General features: G+C 40.1%; 1 long non-coding RNA gene across 1 annotated transcript in view; it reads right to left on the bottom strand.

The window, feature by feature from the left end:
- The window catches only part of LOC118168105, a 62,608-nt gene that overhangs the window by 24,700 nt on the left and 14,840 nt on the right, over window positions 1-23,068 (bottom strand). The window contains exons 3-7 of the long non-coding RNA XR_004751367.1: window positions 20,835-20,969; window positions 18,879-18,977; window positions 14,133-14,256; window positions 7,346-7,386; window positions 6,715-6,834 (exon numbers count right to left, since the gene is read on the bottom strand). This is a non-coding gene — a long non-coding RNA (uncharacterized LOC118168105). The remainder of the gene's footprint in view (window positions 1-6,714; window positions 6,835-7,345; window positions 7,387-14,132; window positions 14,257-18,878; window positions 18,978-20,834; window positions 20,970-23,068) is intronic.

Genomic DNA, 23,068 nt, shown 5'->3' with positions numbered 1-23,068 from the left:
AATCCAAGGTGAGATAGGAGTGCAAATTCCTGCTTTCCTGCATCACACTGCAAACAGGCTGCGAGACACATGAAGTTATCTTTCTATTGCGCTGAGCACTACTGATAAAAGCCTCATCTGGAATATTGCTAGCAGTTTGGGGGAAGGCACTTCAGGAGCAATAAAATCTAGTCAAAGAGCATCCAGGTGAGAGAAATGAGAGAGAGTGAAAACACCATCAGCAAAAAAGCAGACTGGGCAGATAAGTACCATACATTCTTGTATGGTGACTGAGGGAAAGACAAAACTTTTCAAGTAGGTAAAAGACTGCCTTTTTGTTCCTGTTGTTGTTACCCTCTCAATGTCAGCTTAACCCAATTTTCTTGCCCCATCCATTACTGCAAGAAGAATGGTAAAATACTTGGTAAATCTTTTTTACAGATAAACACTGCAATAGATTGCTTGGAGGATCTGAAGAACGAATTAGACAAACATCTCTGTGGCTGATAAAGGCATAGTCAATACTGCCGCATGGGCAAGACAGAATAGATGTTCTCTCTTGTTTTCCTCCAATTCCGTGATTGTTTTATCTGTGTATAGTTCTCCTAGATTCCAAACACATCTCTAAACAGTTCGTACTTCTGCAAGTCACACCCCAGGGCTCCTTATTTTCTTCTACGTGCCTACCACACACACACAAAACTAGTAATCACCTCCAAAGAAGCATGGTCTAAGTAGAAGGCTTTGTATGACAGAGACAGCAGTTGATTGTAGTTGCGCAGAACAGTTTCTGAACATCCTTATTCCTACATATACTCTGGCTGCTTGCTATAGCAATCAGCATTTATTGTGCCCCCAATAATATAGTATCCCCTATTTTAGATACCCGTTGTGCACAGCCTAATGCAATGCCCTACAGGGGAACAATGTTACAAGACATGCAATTAAGGATCACATTGTGAATACACTTACAGGTCAAGTGAGGTTGTGGAGCCACTCTTCTTTCTGGAAATACCTGTCAAGGGTTTGGCCACACGCCCTCAGTGTTCTCTAACCAGACTGTTGCTATACATTTGTGAAACAGAACGTTGTTACCATGCAGCAAGTTTACTGTTTCTACCCTGCAAGTCACTTTAAAATTTTTAACTCTAGGTGAAAAATACAGAAGTTTATCTGCTTCCCAACTCCAGGATTATTTACCTGACAGGTAATCTGGCCTCTCTCATGGCCTGTTCTTTACTGAGGAGCCCAAATGATTCCCAGAGAATTGCCTTGGAAGCTCTCAGTGGTTTATAGGATTTTGCAGGATTATGTAGAGTGTTTCCCGCCCCAGCAAACTTATTGAATGCGGCGCCCCCCCCCCCTTCTCCAGAGAGGGATTTGAAAGGACAGTTTCTAGAAGTGCTATGGCTAAGCTTCTCCACCTTTGTGAACACAGTTTACCTGAGAGATGAAAATTCTGCCTCAGAAACCAGATGCAAAGCAAAACAACTGTGTGTACACCAATGACACACAAGAAGGAAGAGCTGGGACTACAGATTTTTCTGACAAGCAAGCGACGCATCTCAGCATTCCCTTATGGAGAACTTCACACAGCCTAGCAAACAGAAGGAGGAGGTGGAGAAGAGAAATGAAGGAAAGATCAAGGAGAGGGAAGTTGTACATGAGGGGAGGACATGAACAAAGGAGTTAGCTACAGTGGAGAGCCCTAGAAGTAGTTGGGTACAGCTGAAAATAGGCTAAGGGTTAAACAGTGAAACCAGGTGTCAGAGCTGCACAGAAGCAGAGAGAAGCACAGCAATAACACAAGCCCAATACATGCCATTGCCCCATAGGCAGCATTATAGAGGCACCCCTACACCATCCATTGCCAAAAATGGGCTCTACTAGAATTTTCCAAACTAGTTTCCTCTTAAATGGCCATCTTATAACAGTAAAAATAATAATTAAAAAAACAACACACACACACAAACAATACATTTAATTCTCCATCAGACTGCTCTCACTGGACAAAGCAAGCTTTAAATGCAAGCCCTAAGCACTGTAGGATACATTTTTAATCAAGTATTTGAGTTGCTGTTTGCAATTCATTAAGAGCAAGAATCAGTAGCTTCTAAATGGCTGGAGCAGCCGCTCTGCTCATCTCGCAGTTTGTGGCACGCACACCACGTTGCCACACACATGGCAGCGGTTCCCTCTGGCTAAAACAAAACTCAGAGCAGATGGCACCAGCTAGGGAGCCATTACATAGTTTTGAAAGCACCTACGAATGTAAACTACTGAACATAAAGATGACTGTCATCACCTAATGGTCAACACACAGGACTTCTTGTTCCAAATATTTCACTGTCTCCAACCACAAGAGCAAGCTAAGGGTTTCCAGCACTTGGCACAAGCACTAGGGTTATAACTAAATATCAGCCCTCCAGCCAGAAGAGAGCAACCAGGCACACAGCAGTTACTAATTTTATGCTGTCTAGATAAAAGAGCACAAACTTTAATTGAATCTGATTTCACCCATTAAGAAAGCAAAAACAAGCACACATTTCTAATCCTGCTGTGGCAACACACAATCTTGCATTTGCTTTGTTCCTGCGAGAGGGCAAAAGCTACACAAGGAAGAACATTTGAGAAGACAGTTGTGTGTGATTAAAGGGAAAAGAAAAAAAGAGTACCCATACTCCTATCACCTGAATGATATTTTTTAAAGCGTCTAATAGGACTTTCAGGAGGCTTTGTCCAGAAAGTTCAGTGGACTCTCACAGTAACGTAACTGAAGCTTCTGTTCATTCTGAAGCAAGCAAACAAAAAACTAAACACATGCACAAGAAAAACCAACAACATACACACACAAAACAAACAAACGAACAGAAAGCCCCAAACCCACAAACAGCAACATCACAACAGTTCACGCATTGCTTTGAAGACACATAACTCCCATCTCTTCAGACTGTATCCGCTCATTCGTCCCACTAAGTTCACATTGAGCTGTTTGGAAAGATGATCTGAACTGACAGTGCCTACAGTGCACAAATTGACGACGCTGTACTCAGTGTGCCACATGTACACATATTAAAAGCGTACGCACAGGTTCCTTTAGCTCAACAGTCAATAGTGATATCAACGTAAAATAGAAGTTTTCTTCTATTTACTGTACAAATAAACAGAAACATTGAGACTACATGGTTGTGGATGTGGTAAAGAAACTTCTGTTTTGTGAATTATGTGGCCCTGTGGCACTGATTCTTGCATATTGCTAGATAATCCACATGCACTCACCGTTCCCCATTTTTGTAGAAAATCTGCATGGCCGTAGCAGTAATAATAATCCTGCTCTTTGGCACAGCTCTTTTCAACACAAGACATTATACTTAAATACAACTGATATTGTCACATTGCCTTTGCTTTTGCACATCTAGATACCAATAATAATAATAAAAAGAATCATTATCCTTTCATCTCTGGATACTTTTAGGGGATAACACTGGTTTATGTTAAGCCCTGGTGTGACAGTTTATGTTCGATAGTATGTGTTAGGTTAAAAAAAGTAAAATAAATCAGAATCTGTGGAGCGTGTGAGTTAAGTTTTACACTTTTCAATACTATTTTAAAAACGCCATTGATTCTGCATTTTTTTCAATGATTGCCATAATTTATATTAAAACATACAAAAATTTGTGAAACAATAATGTAATGTTAACAGCAGGAAAACCACTGCAGGAGTAGTATAAATATCTCCTATGAGATGTGGTGAAATCCTGCATCTCTTGATTCCTTTAATAGCGGGCTGGATAAGCCATTTTGAGAAGGGCAGGGGAATCCTGTAACAGACAATGGGAGCTGGTTGATGTGATCTGTCTACACCAATCTTTTCTATTTTTAATTGAGGTAGTTCGGTGGTGATCCTGTAAGGCAAGGTTACTGCTGTAAGCATATTGTTGGTACAGCAATTATCACATAAATAGTCAGCTCTGACATTTCCTCTCAGCTGAGTATAAATTTCTGCCAGGCTGCTTCCCTGCAACATTTGGCAAACGAACCCATCTTGATCAGAAGGTAATTTATTGCACACTAGAGTTCAGTGGGTGTGATCACTGAAAATGACAGGTAATCAACAGTTCAGGGGTATAATAGAAACAGCAACATATTTACACACAGAAATTAAAATGGCCTATCTAATGTAAACATTTGCAAGCAGATTTTTTTGCTTGTTTGGTTTTTAATAAGTGCACAGATCACAAGGACTGATAAACCCAGGGTCCAACACCCTCAAGAACAGGAACGCAGAGTTAGGCAGCCTCCTAATCTCACAGGCAGCTCACTGCGCACGTAGGCTGAGTTTGTAAAGTGCTAAGTAAGCATTCTTCTGCTGAGAGAGGTTTATACTGTCTACAGAGCAACCCAATGCAGATTTTAATTAGCTCAATTGGGTAGTGGTAGCAATGCATATAGGACAGCATGGACTGCAAACGTAACATAAGAAGCTGAATAAATCCTTAGCAAAGTAGCCCATGGCAGCTGCAACTGATTTAACACCAGCTCTGACTGCAGCGTAAGCATATTTGTAGAAGCCTAGCTTTGGAGGTGCACTCATAAGCTAAGAGCCTCAGCCTAGGCTGACTTTCAGAGGGACACATGAACTAGATGAAGCTGCCCGTGGTAAGAGAGACTTCATTACTTTTAAAAACCGTGTCAACAGATGATTATGCTAACGATTTGTTACACTACCTTTGATTCACTTGTTTTTGTGTTTTTTTACTGCTGTATTTAGGGTTCTTCTGGATAAAATGTATCCCCACTTCTAACACAACTGCTTTTAGAAGCTTGTTTTGCCCAGCAAGCTCTATACAAGTTGAAAGTGTTCTGTTGCTGTTAAGTGCACAGTGGTAGCTGTTTTCAAGCGTATTTGATGTAAGAAAAAAAATAAACTTGCATAAATTTTGCTACAGGGCTTTACACCTCACTGAGGCACTGAAGCTTTGAAGCCAGAATCCCTTATAAAACTATCCAGAAGACAGTAGTCTGTTCAAGCCGTGTTCTTTGGGATAATGCAACTTACTGGTGCTGTGGCCTCATAATAAATTTACCAGGAGACAAATGCATTTCCTATTGACCCATGCTAAATCTCTAAACAAACATCTCTGCAATCTTTTCCAGCCATCTTGAGAGAAACTCATTCTTTTTACTATTGCACCAACCAAAATGAGTATAACCAAGGGCAAAACGCGTTCAACAAGACCAAAGTAATAACGGTGCAGAAGGCAGACAAGCCCAAAGCACGGCCCAGAGGCTATTAGTTAACCTACAAGTTCAGCATGAACAATCTTGTTTTATATGGGCAGCCTAGAATTTAATAAAAGCAAGGCAAGTAGCAGCATTTTTATTTACATTTCAGCTTTATGAATATCCAAACAAAAAGCAGGCACCAAAGACCACTTAAAGGCTTCTCCTCACTTGCTGCTATTATGAAAAAGCAAATGAAAAACAGCTAAACAGTGCAGAAGCATTAAGAAGGTCTTAGGACACAAAATCACCTAAAATGTCTTTAGACACTGGAACATCCTGCAGTGAGGACTCCCACTGGCAGTATTTTAGTTGATGGGAGTCTAAATCGATAGATAGGTCTCTAAAAAGCTGAATGCCTGTTGGATCTGTCTTACAGATCCAAAAGAAAGTGGGCTCTTCCTGAATTCCTGTAAAATTAGCCTAGGCCATTACTGTAGAAGAACCCATAAACAAAACTGACTTGTGTGTTCTTAGCAAGCTAAGATACACTAGAGGACGAGAAGGCAGGCACAGCAAAACTGGTAATGAAGAGCTGAAGTAAATATTTGAGAGGAGTAAATTCAATATTTCCAATTCTCGTGCTTTATTCATCCAGCTGTTGCTGTCACCCTAGACATCCCAACACCTCTCTCAGCAGCATCCACTGCCACCAATCCCAGCACTAGCATAAAGCCAAGCAGACAGCCACCCTCGAGGATGGTTTCAGGCCTATGCCTAAAATTGGTGTTGGGCATAAGCAGGAGGAAAAATATAGACAGAAGCGCTATTTTATGGAAATTAATTAAAGAAATGATGTGGGAAAAAGAAGAAAGAAGAATAGTGAGGAGAAAATAGACACGAAACCCCAAGCTTTGCATTTTAGAATAATTAAGGAGTGAGTTTAGGGTTCACTCTGAGGCCCCACTGAAGTATCAAACTTCCAACTGAGCCTAAAGACAGCCAAGACTTCTAGGTCTTTCACAGCTTCTTATGTGCATCTTTTTAAATAGAAAATGTGAACTTCTTGACCAAGGCAGAAAAAGCTGTCTTGGAAGACAAGCCTATAAAAATTCAAGGTCAGAACAACACAGCACACTGTAGGAAATACTGATTCACCAGAAGGCACATACTAGGTCTGTCAGAAGAGAAACTTCAATGGTCGTGTACCTTTCTGTAATGCCAAGCAGCCACAAGACAGACATTTAAACCAAGCTTATGCATCACAGCAGCTGTGCAAAACAGCCACAACACATTAGAAAATTTTTAGTGTTTAAAAGAGAGGCAAGAATTCATAAATAGCACTCCTTCCACTTCAGTACATTGCCATACAATTGCCTGTCTCAGGAGACAGAGCACATCGAGGCACTCGCAGGATCAAGAGAAGGGGAACTTTCATTAAAAGAATATACTGACACACGAAGTAGCTGTCTAAAAAAACCATGAAAATAGTAAAAAAAAAAAACACCATACCTCAAATACAGCCCAGCTAAGTTGCAGCTGCCACATGATCGAGCTGGAATTGATTAACAGTCCTTTCTCAGAGTTAACTTCAGCATGCTAACACAGCTCGTATATTACCAGTTGCTTGAACTGAAGAAGGCAAAGAAAAACAAATGAGATAAGCAGAGTGGCCAGGTGTAAGCAATGTGAGGTCCATGTCAGACATAAAACAGCAGGCTCTCGTTTTCAATTGTTCTACGGATAGCTATCCACTTGCTGAGATGGGGGTTTATTCTTTACACCTGAGGGCTGAATACGACACTCCCCCACCCCATCCTAGCCAAAATGCATCATTTGGATCTGTGACCTCGCTGTCTCCACAAGACACATGCTGTGTTATTCAGATTTTTCCTTTTTCTGATATTGGTCTGAGAGTAAGTATTTGCAGATTTGTGTTTTGGGGGCCCCTAGAGGAAAGTTTCTTGCAATTTAGATATGTATTGCTTTCTGTTTGTTTGTTTTATTATTATTTTTATTTTTTGTAAGCAGCCTCTTTTTATATTATCTATTTAATTTCTAGCCAATATTTCTAAGCAGGGTATGAGATGTCTTTTACTCACCTTATGCAAATTGTACATTCCAAGTTGAGCTGAAGACTTACCAATAAAAGTAGTGCCACGAGGTCAGTGTTCTTACAGGGCACTGTGAAGAAGATAGATGAAATAAACTCAAAGAGGAATCAAGGAACTGATGGTTATTCTCAGCAAAAGGAGCTTAAAAAGCTGACCAAACACAGCAGCATAAAACTGAGATCACATAGTCAGGACTTGTTTTAGGTCCTCAAGCACCAGGAGAATTGCTCAAATGTTTCTGAAGCCTCATTAAATATTAGCTACTTCAATAAAAGATGTGAAAGCAACTTGAGATCTTATGAACCAAATCTCCATGGTTTTATACGGCTCATAAGGGCAAAGTCGCACACTTGCAGGCAATTAGCAGCAGTTTTATTTCATGTGAATATAGCCAAGGCCAGTGTGTTTGAGGGATGATACATAGCATGTCTGTGTGGTGACCAACCCTCTCCCTTCCCAGATGTAGCTGTGGAACAACTGAGATTGAGATGTACATTCTGATTCTCCATGGTTTTATACTCCAGATAAACATTTACATCTCTACAAAGAGGCTATACAAACCTACTGGAGCAGTATAATTACTTTACAAAAACCTCTGTGGAGAGGTAGTTGACTATCTCTAGCATCTGGGAATAAGAAATTGGGCTGTTTACGCCTTAGCATTTGTTTCTAGGCCCTGTCACATGTTGACTGGTGGGAGATCTAGGGAATTTTTGCACCGCAGAGAGCACTAGCATGAACAGCTCAGAGTTTTCTAACCCTGAGGACTGCATAATGCCCTCCTCTGAGGCAGGAGCACAACCAGCTGGCTCCTCTTCCCCTGCACCCCAGGCAGTGTGAAGGTGGAGCAGCATACAGTATCACCTTCTTGATTTTGAAACAGACGTGCTGTCTTCTCAGAGTGGAAAATCGCCATTTACAATGCCTGCAGGAACTCAGTGGGACCTGCTGCAGTTCTGGAGAGCACAATGAACCGCTCTGGTTCCCAAACAGCTGCCTTACACAGGTGTACGAAATCACTAAGCCTGTGTTACAGCAGCTGTTGCTGTTTTAGGCCACAAGATTTCTCCCCCACTGTGTGTTATGGTCTGTGAGCCTCACTGAGTCCCAAACTCACTGTAAGCTGGAAATCCCTGCCTTTTTTCATACTTTGATTCTGAAAGCAGCAGCTGCTCTTATTTCCTAATTTATGTTCGAGTCCAGGCTCAGTCAGGTTACCCATTTCTTGCCTGTTTGATGTGAAGACTCTAGTCTCCTTCTTACTGCTGACCTCAGCAGGGTTGCAGCTCTTCAGGTGAGGTTCTGCTCAGCTGGGAATCATTTTGAATCTTTTCAGCACAAGTCTCAGTTTCCTGAAAGTACATCCCATTGCTCATCTTTTCTTCTGCATGTCTAAAAGCGTAATTCACTTATGTATATCGTTCACCTAAGACTTATGAATAAAATAGCATTATGAAAGTATGACTTAGTTTCACCTACAACTGATGTCAAAAGCCTCTCAAGGGAAGTGGCCCAATTAGCAGGTACCTATACAGTTTCTTATTGCTAACATTTAAAGACACCTTTCAGATATGTCTGGAAAACACAGTCTTCCTGCAGTATCATCAAAGCAGCATCTTACTGTAAAGTTAAAACACAGCAGTTTTTCCTTTGGAACTCTATTTCCGTCCTTCCTCCTCTAAATGCTGACAGTAAGATGCTCCTTACTGTGGATTTTGTTTTAATGGTGAGTAACAGCTCTGAGAAACTCGTACAACTTAACGAACTAGCTAGGACTATTTGTCATAGTAAAACATAAAGTTTAATAAATATGATCTTTCAAGCCGTGTCCCCTCAGAGTTGGTGGGCAAAGCAGGCTAGCTAATTCTGAAGCACTTAGTAACAACTTATCACACCTGTGTCACATTACTGCTGCCCCCAGAGCAGCAGGTTCTCAGAAGACACAGTGGTGTATACATGTCCTGGTTTTGGCTGGGATAGAGTTAATTTTCTTCCTAGTAGCTGGTGTGGTGCTCTATTTTGGCTTTAGGATGAGAACACTGCTGATAATACACCAATGTTTCAGTTGCTGCTGAGCAGTGCTCACACAGAGCCAAGGACTTCTCAGCTTCTCACACTGCCCTGCCAGCACCAGGAGCTGGGAAGGGACAGAACCAGGACAGCTGGCCCAAAGTGGCCAAAACAATGTCCCACACCATGTGGCATCCTGCTGAACAATGAAACTTGGTGAGCTGGCAGGGGTGGGGGCTGCTGCTTGGGTCTGGCTGGGCATTTGCCAGTGGGTGGTGAGGAATTGCACTGTGCATCATCTGTTTTGTATATTATTTTGCTATAATTATTTTCTCTTCATTTTCCATCCTATTAAAATGTCTTTATCCGAGCCATGAGTTTTACTCTTTTTTTTCTGATTCTCTCTCCCATCCAACTGCAAGGGGTGGAGTGAGTGAATAGCTACGTGGTGCTTAGCTGCCTTCCTGGTTAAGCCACAGTGGCATGTAATATCCACAATGTGATAAAAAAAAAGCAAAAAGCCCTTCATTTGGTCATAAAAATTCTCAATATTCAGGTGTTTTTTTCATATGTGGAACACTTACTAATTCCTAATGACTTTATACTTAAGCCTTTCCAGATTTAATTATTCCCTTCTTGAAAAAGGCTGAGAAATCCCACTTTGATCGGGTCCAGTGGGCAGCACTCGCTTGAGGAAAATGGTATTTCAAAAGCACCAGGTAGGCTACAATGCTGCAGTGCATCCGTCCAAGTTCTTGCTCTTACACATTCATAATGGCTGCACTGGTGAGGGCGTTCACTGTTCAAGTAAAACTAGCTGCTAAAATATACCCAAAAGTTGTCTCCAAAAAATAATTCTTTTGGGAACTGCAGCTCCTACGCTCTGGCTTGCTGCTCTTCCCATTCAGACAAATCCAGAAAACTCCAGCCAGTCCCCCCAAACACTTTTCTCCTTAACTTCACATCTGAGCTGAGTGTGTTGGGGCTGATAGCACACCCCTGAACTAGCTCATGCAGCACATCCCATTCCAAATGTTTGAAATCTAAGACCTCCTCAGGAAAGCAAAAACAATTGCACATTCCTAGTACCAAGACACATTGTTAAGACAACCTCATTTGATATATCAAGATTTTTTTTTTTTTTCGGGAACAGTTTCTGAATCCCTCCCTTCACTTTGATGTGAAGAGTTTTCATGCTGCCACTGCAGGAGCTTACCAGAAATTATGCTGAAGCTGCTATCTGTAGCAAATGCTCAGATGTATCAACAGTAATAACCTTCATCAGCCTCAGACTCTGTGCTTTGCGAATCAGGGTATGTCTGCAATGCGCTGGAGCCTGTAAGGTGAAGCTTCACATTAGTTGGTTTAGGCACACAGGGCAGGATGTAAATTGCCTCTGAGAGGCAAAGTAATCCCAGACAGAATTCTTTGCAGCCACAGCCAGCTTGCTTGGTTATCTCTGTGTGGCAGGATTTTGCAGGCAAAATGTTTCCATGTACTTGCTGGACCCAGGCTCCTTTCTATCTTCAGCTAGCTGCCAACTCCTCTGTACACACTTTTTTTCCCCACAAAAATCAGCACTGCTCCTGGCTGCATGCTCCCTAGTCCTTAGATAAACTTCCCACCTCTTCATCTGTTGCATCTCTGCACACCGCTGAGAGCTTTGATCGTAGTACACCTCCCTCTTTGCACTGAGCTGGTTACATGCAGAAAGTCACATCTCCACATGTTAGTATCTCCATCCTTAGTGCCTCATACAGATTTGCATGATAATTACTGGGAAGAGATACAAGCTGAACTCTGTAATGTGGGAAATACTGATGTAGTTTTACAGCACGCTACTGCCCATCCTTTGAAATGTGCAACAAAGGATTATTTAGTAATCTGACCACACTTTCCTGATAAGTTTTCCATATGCTACCACCACTCAGCTCCTCCCAATTTCAAATCTCTGTGCAAAGACATCTGGAGGCACACAATTACAAGTACAGTAGCACCGTCTTCATCTGACTAAAACACCGGTGAACAGCAAGCACTCAGCAGATGAACTGTCGCTCTCACCACTCACATGTGCCTGCTACAGCCCAGCTGCACAAGGCAGTCTGCTTTGCACCTGCCTTCTGTACCCCAGCTGAACATCGTCCTTGCTAGCAGACACATTTATAGAGAGTATCTTCCCAATGTTTAAAGCTACAGGTGTAATGCCCTTCTGTTCTGCAGTCTTTAATAGCTCTGCATTTTTTAGTTATTCTGTATTCTGATGTGCTTATTTACAACCCAAAACAATACAAGCAATGTGCAGTTGAAAGTAAACTGCTTCAATCACTTTGGGCAAGTAACAAACAAAAATTCCACACAATGTATTTCTTTTTGTTTCAGGGCCTAACACTCATCACAGTTAAAACGTTAAAGCCAAGTATGAACCCTCTGAAAACATTGTTCTTAAAGGATTATATTATGTATTTATATTTATCAACTTTGAAGAACATTAATAAGAGAACATTAACAAGAGGTTATTTCCTGTCTACCCATGACATCTCACATTGTAGAAAAACTTAATTCATCTTTGTTCAAGACATCCCTCTCCCCTTTCAGCTATCCCCAGAACTCCTCAGGAGGGAAATAACACTTCAGTTCTGTCTTTTTAACGTGCCTGATTTACATAACTCTAATGATATTTAAGTGCCTTTGGCTGCACTTTCCTTTCCTTTCTCTGTTTCTTTACTCCCAAACTCTCAAGGCAGATGAAGTAACAGTTGGCAGCATCTTGCTCATTACAGTGTTGCCTGTGCTGTTCCCTAGTCACACGACTGTGGTTGCAGCTGGCTAAGTGGCTCTCCAGTCCTTGTATGAATTCCAGTTTTCCTTTGAGAAGCTACTTCTGACTAAGTGTCCTCCCCAAAGGGGGGAAAACAGCTCCTCCTTGGAGTTGCGCCATTTCTCCAGGAGGAAGGGCTGGAGGAAGCAGAGAGGTGCAACACATCAGGCCAATTCTCGTTCAAGCCCAACTTCTCCCCTTACATGAGCAAGGATGGTTCCTATGAGCCTTTCACCTGCACCATCCAGACCCTGTGTTAGAAGACACAGACATCACTCTGCCCATCAAGTCCAAGAAAGAGACAAAGACAGCAAAACCTGATTAAAGAAATAACAGATCTGAAGGGATGCAGAGCAAGACAGATTTGGATTTGGGGACTGAATTTGTTATAGAATAGGGACTATATGTGGATTTTGCAGACAGGATGAAAGGAATCTCAGTAAATACATGTGATCTTCAGCCGTACTAATCTTTCTCACTTCCTAGGGGTAAAGCATGGACTGGCCACCCCAAATCATGCCTTTTAGGGCGTTTCAATGTTCCCAGTCATCAACTGGCATTTGGCCTTCCTTGCTACTCAGCTTCATTCTCTGTTCCTGTTTGGCATGCTAGCTCTTTCCATTTTCCTTTCCCTCTTTACACAAAGGAACTTGAAGTATGGGAAACAGAAGTAACTGTTTTTCTTCACTGCTTCCCTGATAGTCCATGTGGTAAGTGAAAAAGGAGAAACAGGAGTGTTCTCTGTCACTCCCGAAGTTGTGCCAGCAATCACACATCTGCTACACAATTTCTGCTTTCTGTCTTTCTAAAAAGGGCTTGGAGTCCTTACCACACACACAGGCAGAAGACCTGAATAACACCCCCTGCCTTACAGAGAGCCCCAGTGGTGGGCTCCCAACAAACTACCACTACCAATTTTCAAACCATTTAAAGTGCCATGCAAAAGACCCACAAAAGTGCCTAAAACCAATGTTAATCCATGCTGTCCCCTTTTCCTCTTGGCTGTGACCGCCACATGCCACCTTCTGCACTGATGCTTGGCACAGCATTCGAGCTTCTGCTGTCACCACAATAAAGCACAATTCTTCTTCCATGACTGAAATCCAAGGAAACTGCATCCAGGAATGCTAAAACTACTGAGCTTTTTCTTCACAGAGAAAGATATAAGAAGTGCAACCTTGCAGCAGTCCTTACTCAGGATTTTCTCAAACAGGACAGTATCATTAAAACAGCAAAGCCTTCAGAAAGTTACATTCAGGTGACGAACCTCTATCACCAGTTACACTGTACGGCCCATCCACTGCTCCTACTAACCTTTATTTTATTTTATTTTGAACCTGAATTTACCAAGAAACATTCAGCATTTTTCCAAAAACATACAATGTGTTAAGGGTTAAACCAAAAATAAAAATTCACTGTTCCATTGCTTTCAAGCAACCCGTTTAAAATGCTACCTTCTAACAGAATAAAAATTCTACCTTCTAAAAGAAAGGGGCAAACTTTCACGTAAAGACTAATAAAGATAAAGAATAATATAGTTCTTTTACGGGTCATAATATCACCTCATAAAATTTTGTGAGGACTGGACTACTTCACGTGATTACGTTTAACAAATAAAATCATTTGAAAGGAGCATCCATCTCTCTCAGAAGTTTAACTGGAACAAGACCTTGCTGTGTGTTCACTGTATTACCTTTTTGGCTATTGTCAATTTACTGTTTGGTTTAGAATAGATCACTGTGGATACACGGGGTGTTTTTCTCTTTTCCTTTTTCAAAGAAAGAAATCTGACATCAATGTATTAATAAAGGCAGAATAATCAACTCCGTATTATGAAGTGGCCTTGAAACCATGACAAAGGCTCAGCCAAAACCATCCAAGTCATACAGTGTGCTAGAGGAGGGGGTGTTCCTTGGCACACATAAAACAGCTTCCAAAGGATTCATCTACATAGCCCAACTTGATTATGGGATTGTAAACCTACTTACACCTTACCAGAATGGCATGATCTGCTGATCCTCTCTTGCAGTAGTGAAAAGATGTGACACTCTGGTTTCACAACAGTTGTAGTGCTGTATGTTCCTAGGCCAAGTATGAATCATCAATGAAGCCCTGTGATGTGGAAAACAGTGTCAAAACAGAACTTTGGTTTGGTCTGTGTTTTTTTTTTTTTTTTTTTTTTTTTTTTAACAACTGCAATACTCTTAACAGACAGCAACTGCATGCACACCCCTGGTTGTCACTGGATCACTCACACTGTAATATTCACAGCTCAATTTAAAATAGAAGCATTTTCTTCATTCCTGTCTCACAAAAGTATCCTTTTTTTGTAACAACAGATGTCAAGATGTTGCCTGGGTACACACTATGCCAGTGCCTGTGATAAATACGTGAGCAATTTCAGTACCCAGAAACGGAGCTTCCAATAGTTCTCTGAATATAAATACCAAACATTCCCCCACCTCAGCCTTCCCCACACCTTCTGAGAATTAATAAAAGTCAGCTTCACTCCTTTCAAGAAATACTAAAGCCTCCAGCACCCTATTTGTCCTTCAAAACTATCTCACAGCTTCCCCAATGCAGCGTGCTGCTAACACCATATTGTCTGACCCCACACTGATCTTGTTTTTTATCATGGCTAACTTAGCTCAGAGAAAATGCTTTCTGGCCTAAGAGAACATTTAAGCACTTATGGATCATAACAGTAGAAAGATAGAGAAAGAGGCTGTTGACCAGAAAGTTCTGCCCCAAATGTAATTTTACCTCCTTGAGATGAAAGAGAAAGAGAAATACTCTGAAATTATACAGACGGAGTAGCATATGGCTTCCAGTACAGTCTTATTACTTTTCCAGAAAAAATCTAGTTATTATTCCAGGAACTGGCTAAACTCATCACATTCAAGTACCATACCCCTGTATTTTCATTTGAAGAGTTGTTTCTTCTTTATTTCCAATCACTATTTTTTAAACAACTGCTGTGGAACATAGCAGAAATGGATGTCCATCGTAAGGATGGGGAGTGAAGTGAGTTTAGTGAGAAAATCTTTTAAATCCCCGTGGGATGAATTTTAGCATAAAAATGGAAAACAAGATATTGTAGCAACTTCTGTTTTGTAATTAGGGAGAAGGAAATTTCTTTTCCTTTATTTCCTTCTCAGAGCAGCTTTGTAGTAATATTCTTCCCCTGAATCTTATTTTTCCTGGAACTGCAGCATCATACAAGCCCAGCAGGACAAACTGTTCTTGTGAAAAACTGTTTATTTCTCTGATCTCTGACAATCTAAAATGGATGGATTTAATGTTGTTCCTCTGATTTTCCTTTTCCCTTGTCTCCATGCATACATTTTGCTCTTGCTAGTTTGCTGACCGGTCTTCAAATATATTGCTTGAATGGCCCCATTCCATTAGGGAACTGACATCTCTTGCTTTGGAGTGTTATTAATATCAGTCCTTGAAAGCATTTAACCAATGATAATCTAACATTAGCTCACAATGGGATTTAAAGACATTACGGTTCATTAATTTATGGTTTAATGCTGGCTTCTTCCAATCTGTTGTCCTTTCTCATTACAAACGGCAAAACAACAAGCTAAGAAGTCTACAGAGTCCTGCACAAAATGCTTGCATAAGTGCTTCATTTATTTACCACTATGATTTATATATACAAATTCTGCCTGTTTTGCAAGTCAGTTGCCAAAGAATAACTGCCGGACTTCAGATAGATACTATTTTTACTTCACTTTTCCTTGTCTTGCCTTTTATCTTTCTGCACAGGCAATTTACCTATTATATTTTCCTCTCCCATAATTTCTCAATAAAATATGAGAAACATAACTGATATCAATCAAACTCAACTGAATAAATGCAATAATATTATTTAAACCTTTTGAAAGAAGACCTTCCTGAGCAGAAGGACAGGTTAGTAGTTACAACTGATTTAAGAAATGCAGTCAGAATGATGTTCAATTCTGTCATAACCCTAGCTCTTTGCAAAATTAGATCAGTGTAATTGGGTTTTCATTGTTCAAAGAAAACAGAAGGAACAAAAAATATGTCAAAACGTCCTGTTTGGAAATTGGAATAAAATATTTCACGTCTTCATTTTCTGTTCTGACCTTTCCAGTCTTGCCTCCTGGTAAGCAGGAAAGCGGCTGTGCTGAACAGGTCCAGGGAACCTTGGTGGACGCCACGCTTAAGTGTGCCCCTGGCAGCAAAGAAAGCCAACAGCACCCCTGGGCTGTGCTAACAGCAGTGCAGATGGTGGATCAAAGGAAGCGATTATCTGCCTCTGTTACGCATGTTAGAGCACATCTACAGTGCTGATTCCAGCTGTAGTTCCAAAGAACAGGAAAAATAACATTCAGCAAAGGGCTACCAAGATTGCTGGGGACCGCAGCGCTCGTCCTGTGAGGAGAGGGTGAGCAAGCTGGGCTTGTTCAGCTGGAGAAGAGGAGAGACTGACTTTCAGGAGTCCTAGTGACAGCCTGCCTGCACCTACAGGAACTTAACAGGAAGGACAAACAGACTCTTAACAGCACTGCATGGTGCAATGGGCGTAAACTTGGACAAGAGGTTCAGACTGGATATTAGGAGAAACCTTTTTCCGTGACGGCAGTCAGGCAGCAGAACAAGCTGCCCAGAGCGGCTGTGCTGTCTCCATCCTTTGTGGTTTTCAAGACTCAGCTTAGCAACCCCATAGCTGACACTGCTCTGAGCAGGAGGTTGGTCTAGAGGCCTCCTCTGCTGCCTTGCATTCTGAGTTGTCCCTACAATATTACAAACAAAAGAGAATTCTCTTCCCAAATTCTGTTCCATGCACTACACTGGTGAAACTCTGGAAAAACAGGACCTGGCACTAGGAATGAATTTCTCTGATAGATCAGTAAGATATTAGTATTCCAAGGTCAGAAAAAGGATGGATCTATCCTTGTCTCCAAAGTGTCCTTTTTTCTCTTGGTATCTTCAGTAAATTTTGTGTACAATTGCTGTATTTGAGCTTTGGGGAGCAAAACACTCTACTTTTTCCAGCTTTGCAGTGTTTGAATTCTGGGATTAGTATTTTTTGTATTATAAAAGGTAACAGGCAATGCCAGAGATTATTGTACAGCATGACTTTAACCCCATGCTGGCTAAGATATTAGAATGTTAATTAAGTATTAGCAATGGCAGCCATAGGCTCACAGACAGAACAACCCCCCTGCATTAAGATGCTTACTTAAACATAGCCAAGACTTTTCAACTTTAACATAAAACAAACAAAAAAACCTCCATGGTTACTTATAAATACATTTTAAATATATTTTGTATTTAAATAAGCCCCTAAATTGTTATTAAGTCCTGTCAAAATTAAGATCCCATTTTGATTGCAGGAATGAGTTTATTCAGCAAGATTCAGAGGTGAGAAAACAAACCAGTGGTAATGTGGTTACACATTAGTGCAACTCTGTACCATTCATAAAGTGCCAATTCTGCTTAAGCCTTACTTAAGTTGCTCCACCGGATGTCAGTAAAATTCACTGCCTAATGGGAATGCTTTTTTCTAATAAAGGGAAGCAGAATATATTTGTGGACAATTTGGGGCAATCTCTTAGGACTGCCAGTACCTTAGCAAGAATGGTCTCTAATACAGGTTTCATTGCCTTTACTACTATTTTTCTTGTCATTTATTATCTCCTGTTCTGATTGAAATACACTTATAATGAATAATTTATAGCATTACACATTTACTCTCCCAGAAAATGCAAATCATAACTGTCTGTATCAATAATAAAATGGGTAATCAGATACACTAAAAAAAGATACATAGCAAATGCTTACAGAGATTCACCAAAATTACCAGCTATCCATTCTTTCATCACCATCTTGTACTGCTCATCACAGAGCACTCTCATCTTTGAAAAACCACTGAGCTACTCAGAGCCATCACTGTGGATTCTGTGACCAAGCCAAGAGAGACCCTTTTTTTTTTTTTTTTTTTCTTAGAAAGGCCTGCCCATATAGAGAAGCCTGAGAATAGACTACAACTAAGGCATTAAGAAACAGGCTATCTTCTCTTCCCCTTAAACAGCTATACAACACTTGTTTTTTTTCTTTGTGATGACTGAAGGTTAGTTTCTATGAAAAAGATATGATCATAGTAGACCAAGAACAAAAACCGGTATGTTCTGTGTTTGCTAGCATACATAAGATGCCTAAAGGCAGGCAGGCATGAAGAACCCAGTCATGGGAAAGCACAGTCAGGTCTGCAGTGATCAACCGTTCCTAGGCTTCCCAACAGACAGGTGAAACAACCAATATACGCTGTAGTCTACAATAACAATACCGCACATTACCATACAGAACTTCATTCTTCATCTCAGATCAGAAAAGAGAAGTCTCATATGTTCTGGGGAAGTTCTGGATCATACTTTTTTTTTAGTTTTTCTTTTTAAAGGTACAAGTACTGGTTTTGACTAGAAAAAAATTAGTGATAAAATTAAGTGAACATAAAACTTCAACAAAGAAGAAAAAATTTATCATCCAGTTTCATCTTTTTAAAATGTCACAAGAATTAATACCTTGCATTTTTCTAGTACCTCCTATTCACAACGTACTTAGTGCTGGTGAAGATAAATACATTAAAACTTGTATTTTATTTGTGGGTTAAATATTTTACAAGTACAAATTCTAAAGAAAACTCATGGGTTGTTAATGCTTATGTAAGGTATCTGCAGCAAATAAGGAACAGCACTCACAGACGCTGATTCCCCATCCTGAGCTCTTCTTTCCAGGTCATTCTGACTGAAATTCAGTTTCGGTGCAATATGGAAAATGTTCACTGCAGACATTCTCTGCTTTACAGAAAGAAGGACAAATAATTAAATGGACAATGAGTTGTTCCACTAGAAAAATCAACAGATCTAGCCATCTGCCTCCATCCTCCCAACTGCCGTAAGAGGAAGCAGCAAGGTCTATGACCTTTCTGCTGGCTTCCCACAGTGAGAAGTTCAGATTACCCCTGCTTTCAAGTGCAGTGAATTACAGAGCACACACTTCCTAACCCCTCACACTTTACTTGAATGAATGAATAAATGAGAAAAATGAAGTCAGTCATTTATGATTTCATTTAAGTGACACTGGAGAATTAAAAGTCAGAAAAAAATCAGAGGAGAAAGTAAACAGTGAATAAAGGGAGTATGAGGAGGACACAGAGTTTGACTTTCTTTTCATCTGTGATCCTTACACAAGCAGCACTGACTTAAATGCTCTTAGGTCATTTTTTGTTAATGAATTTACATGCAAGATGCAACAGAGTTAAAGGTGATAATTAATTTCCAATCTTAAGATCATGCTAATAGCAACTTTCTATCCACACAGTAGTCCTTGATTTCTTACTCCCCTTTGGGATGGACCATTAGGTTTGAAATGCCAAATGCCACTTTTAGGACTATTATACTTTTGAACCCATTTTTACAAGAGGAAATGTTAACAGTCTGCCATCAAAGACAACTGGGTACCAAAGTAAAACCCAGAACTGCATGGTCAGATGCAGATGAAAATCTTGAAGCAGCTGCCTTAAGGAGTACACAAAAGAATGCTCATTTTTAAAGCAATGCTTACTGATTTTTATGCTGTACCTACACATCCGGGGAGGGGAATAATGTGATCATTTACGCTCATGAAAATTTTTCTTTAAAGCAAACTACATGAGCTGCTAAAAAGATACTGTATTTATAAAAAAAAATAAAGCAAGAAAAATCTGCAAGCTCCTCTGCTTCACAGAAAAAGAAAAGTTCACACAGGAGAAGAGAGGAAATAAAAAAGATGGGGAAAGGAAAGGGACCGTCTGAAAAGGCATTTAAAAATAAAAACAATAAAAGTAGTAATAGTTTGAAAAAAGAACCTCAAGGAAGAAGAAAAGTGACTTCTGGAATTAACCTTATCCATGTGTAATTTGTCTTAGAGGAAACTAGTGTGAAGCACCTCAGTGAGGAAGCTCAATGAACACATGGAAGCTACTCTGGTTTTCAGAAGTAAGGGTGAATGAAGTAGGTAGAATCATTCAGATACCCTTTCTGTAAAATTCAGATACTTTCTGAAGAGGAAATCTGATCTATCTGATCTCTCCATTCTTTTTCTAACCAGTTTAACTCCTTAAACAGCTCATTGTGGGATAATGAGAGACTCAATAAAGAGTCTGAATGTCCCCCAAGAGGCTTGTAGGAACTCATCTACTTTTACCTCCAATTCCTAATTCTCTCAATTTCTTAAAGTTTGGGAACCATACTCAGGCCATTCTTTCCTCAAATAGAGCAGCTGAAACAATATTTTCCTTGTTTCAGCAGATCTGGGCAGACTGCAGAGACTTGCTAAATAATGGTTCTGTTAGGGCTGCGTTTCAGATTAAAGTAATTTCAATTGTACATTTAAAGACTTTAATGAATGGATTTTAAATGTATTCATATGTAAGTGTAATTTAAACAGTAAATTCCAACTTACAAAAAATGTATTGAGACTTGGAGACATTTAACAGGAAAATAAATTACTTGCTTAAAGTTCCAAAGATAACTCCGAAATTAAACCTTTTCCCCTCAGTTTTCATTTCATTGTGCCTCTTTCATTTCAGATGACAATCTTACTCCACACGTGCATGTGCCCTGTTCTGCTCTCTACTTCCACAAGATAGCTGCATTCAAAGTCTCTCTTCCTACCTGCAAGGTAAGGTGTTCAGTGACCATGCTAGACGTTGCCACGTTCCAGGACAAATCCAGGGGCAAGAGTCCACAAGAAGAACTCACTACCAAGTGGAAAGTTCATCTGTACAGAAGTCAGAGGACTGCAACCAACTGCCAAAGAATAAAAGACATCACAGAATTACCATTTTCTGCTCCAGCTGCTAGGTGCAGATCTGTATCCTTCCATCTCTCGAGAAACATGTTACAGAGTGTGCATTTAAAAAAACAGCCCAGTTTTCCTTCTAAATGCCCTATGAGAACAGAAACAAATTGCATGCATGATTTCTCCCCCCTGACCCCTAAAGGATTAGAGAGAAGCATCTGTGCCTGACAATCCTGTTACCTAGTTTATTGTGAAGGAATATTAGTTTTGACTGGATTATTATCATTGTGTCTAGAGCAGAACAGGCTACCATCCCTGTGAATTTTAGCTCTGGTCAAGGAAACACAAATGAAATGATTAGCCATGGTTCCAGGAAGTCACTGTGCTGCAAAAAATAAATCTCAATGGAGTTCAACTGGTGTGTAAATCTCACCCTAACTCATCATATAGGGGTCATTTTTACCCTCAGACAAGTTTCATTCATCTGATTAAAGGTGTATCTGGTTTTAGCCACACTTAAGATGCATTTTAGTTTTAGTCAGTTACTTAATAGCATTGAGGATTTTTCTCAGTTAAGGGACATATTCATAAAAAAAATATAACAAAGACTGAGTGAATTTGTCTTTATAGAAGGCAAATCTTTAAATTTGACCTTTAATCAGAGGATATAAAGATGTCTTACCAGGGCAGCTGAGAATTATCCACTGACAACATTTGAAGAAGCTAAGGTACAGAGTCTGGAATGATTTTTTTCTTATTATGTTTCAAGCCACTGGAAAAGCAGAAACTAAGCAGCAGTATCCTGAAATTCAAGGGTTTTATATCAGATACAGTAATACGCTGCTTCTCTGTTCTCTGTGTGGTCTGCACTTTGGAGCAGAACAAGGACTAATGTACATAATCACCTTGATGTGCTCTAACAGGTTACTGTGACTCAACCGAACCACACTGTGTGCATTTACATTTATTCTGCTCTCACTATAAACGAAATCTGATTCAGTTTAAGATTCCTTCATTGCTGACTAAATAAAATTAAATTTGCTTTTTGTTTGCCACGGGCTAAGCATGAGCTCATAAACAATACTGCAAGTCAAGCACTACGCAGTAACTTGCTAAATCACAATTTGGTCTCATTTTGATGAGGAAAATCATGGTAATCTCACTTTTTTCAAGACCTAAAGACCTTTCCTGGTAGAATTCTATCGTACACTAACTGATACCATTATTTATATTGACAGATTACTGATGGATCACTATTTTGATCACTGATCTGTAGCCTTTCAAATATATCTATAATATGCATACATAATAATCCTATCTACAATGTTTAATATGTTCATCAACACATCATTGGAATTGGAGTTCTCAGATTTATGTCCCTGCATCTTGCAGCTTTGCAAATCAAGTAGATTTTCCTGCAGAGGCTAAATATTAAGGCTAGGGGAATCAACACAAGGATCTGAATCTTCAGAATATTTATATAGCAGACAGATTTTTGCTCTTTCCTCCCTGCCCCATGAGTCCACTCAATTTTCCCTTCTGGAATTCTATTCATTTATTTATTAACTAAAGGATATCGAGAGAGTAATGTGCTATGTTCTAACTGGTTAATCTTCACCTGTAATAAAAAATGCCTACTACCCATGGTTTCAAACTGTGTAAGAGTGTCTACAGACAAGCCATAGAAATCCTGTTTCTTGAGCTCTAGACAGGACAAGGAACAAGTTTTATAGCACACAACTGCCGGGGCTCCACAAGATAGATGGAATAGGATGCAGGCCTCTGTTCTCATCTTTATGACAGGGTGAGTGGATTATTTCAGTCAGATGACGCATTCCACGAGCAAACACAAACACAGAACAGATGTCAAAAGAAAACACATTTCTTTTCATGCAGAAACAGCAGATGGAAGCCTGCATTACAAAGCCTGCAAGGTAGGGCATTCATTTAACAGCGGCTCATACTTCCTGATCATGCTTATGCTTACTTTGTCCCACCTCATCTGGTGTTTTTCTTACATTTTCTTGCCTGGAACCAGAAAGAGTATTTTGATGTGATAATCTTCTAGAGACAAGCCCCTCACTGAATAGTTTCCCATCACTTTAAT

The sequence above is a fragment of the Oxyura jamaicensis genome, chromosome 5 (assembly GCF_011077185.1).
Source record: "Oxyura jamaicensis isolate SHBP4307 breed ruddy duck chromosome 5, BPBGC_Ojam_1.0, whole genome shotgun sequence".
NCBI lineage: Eukaryota > Metazoa > Chordata > Aves > Anseriformes > Anatidae > Oxyura > Oxyura jamaicensis.
Note: the sequence above shows the minus strand (reverse complement) of the source record. Positions and strands in the feature narration are given on the sequence as shown.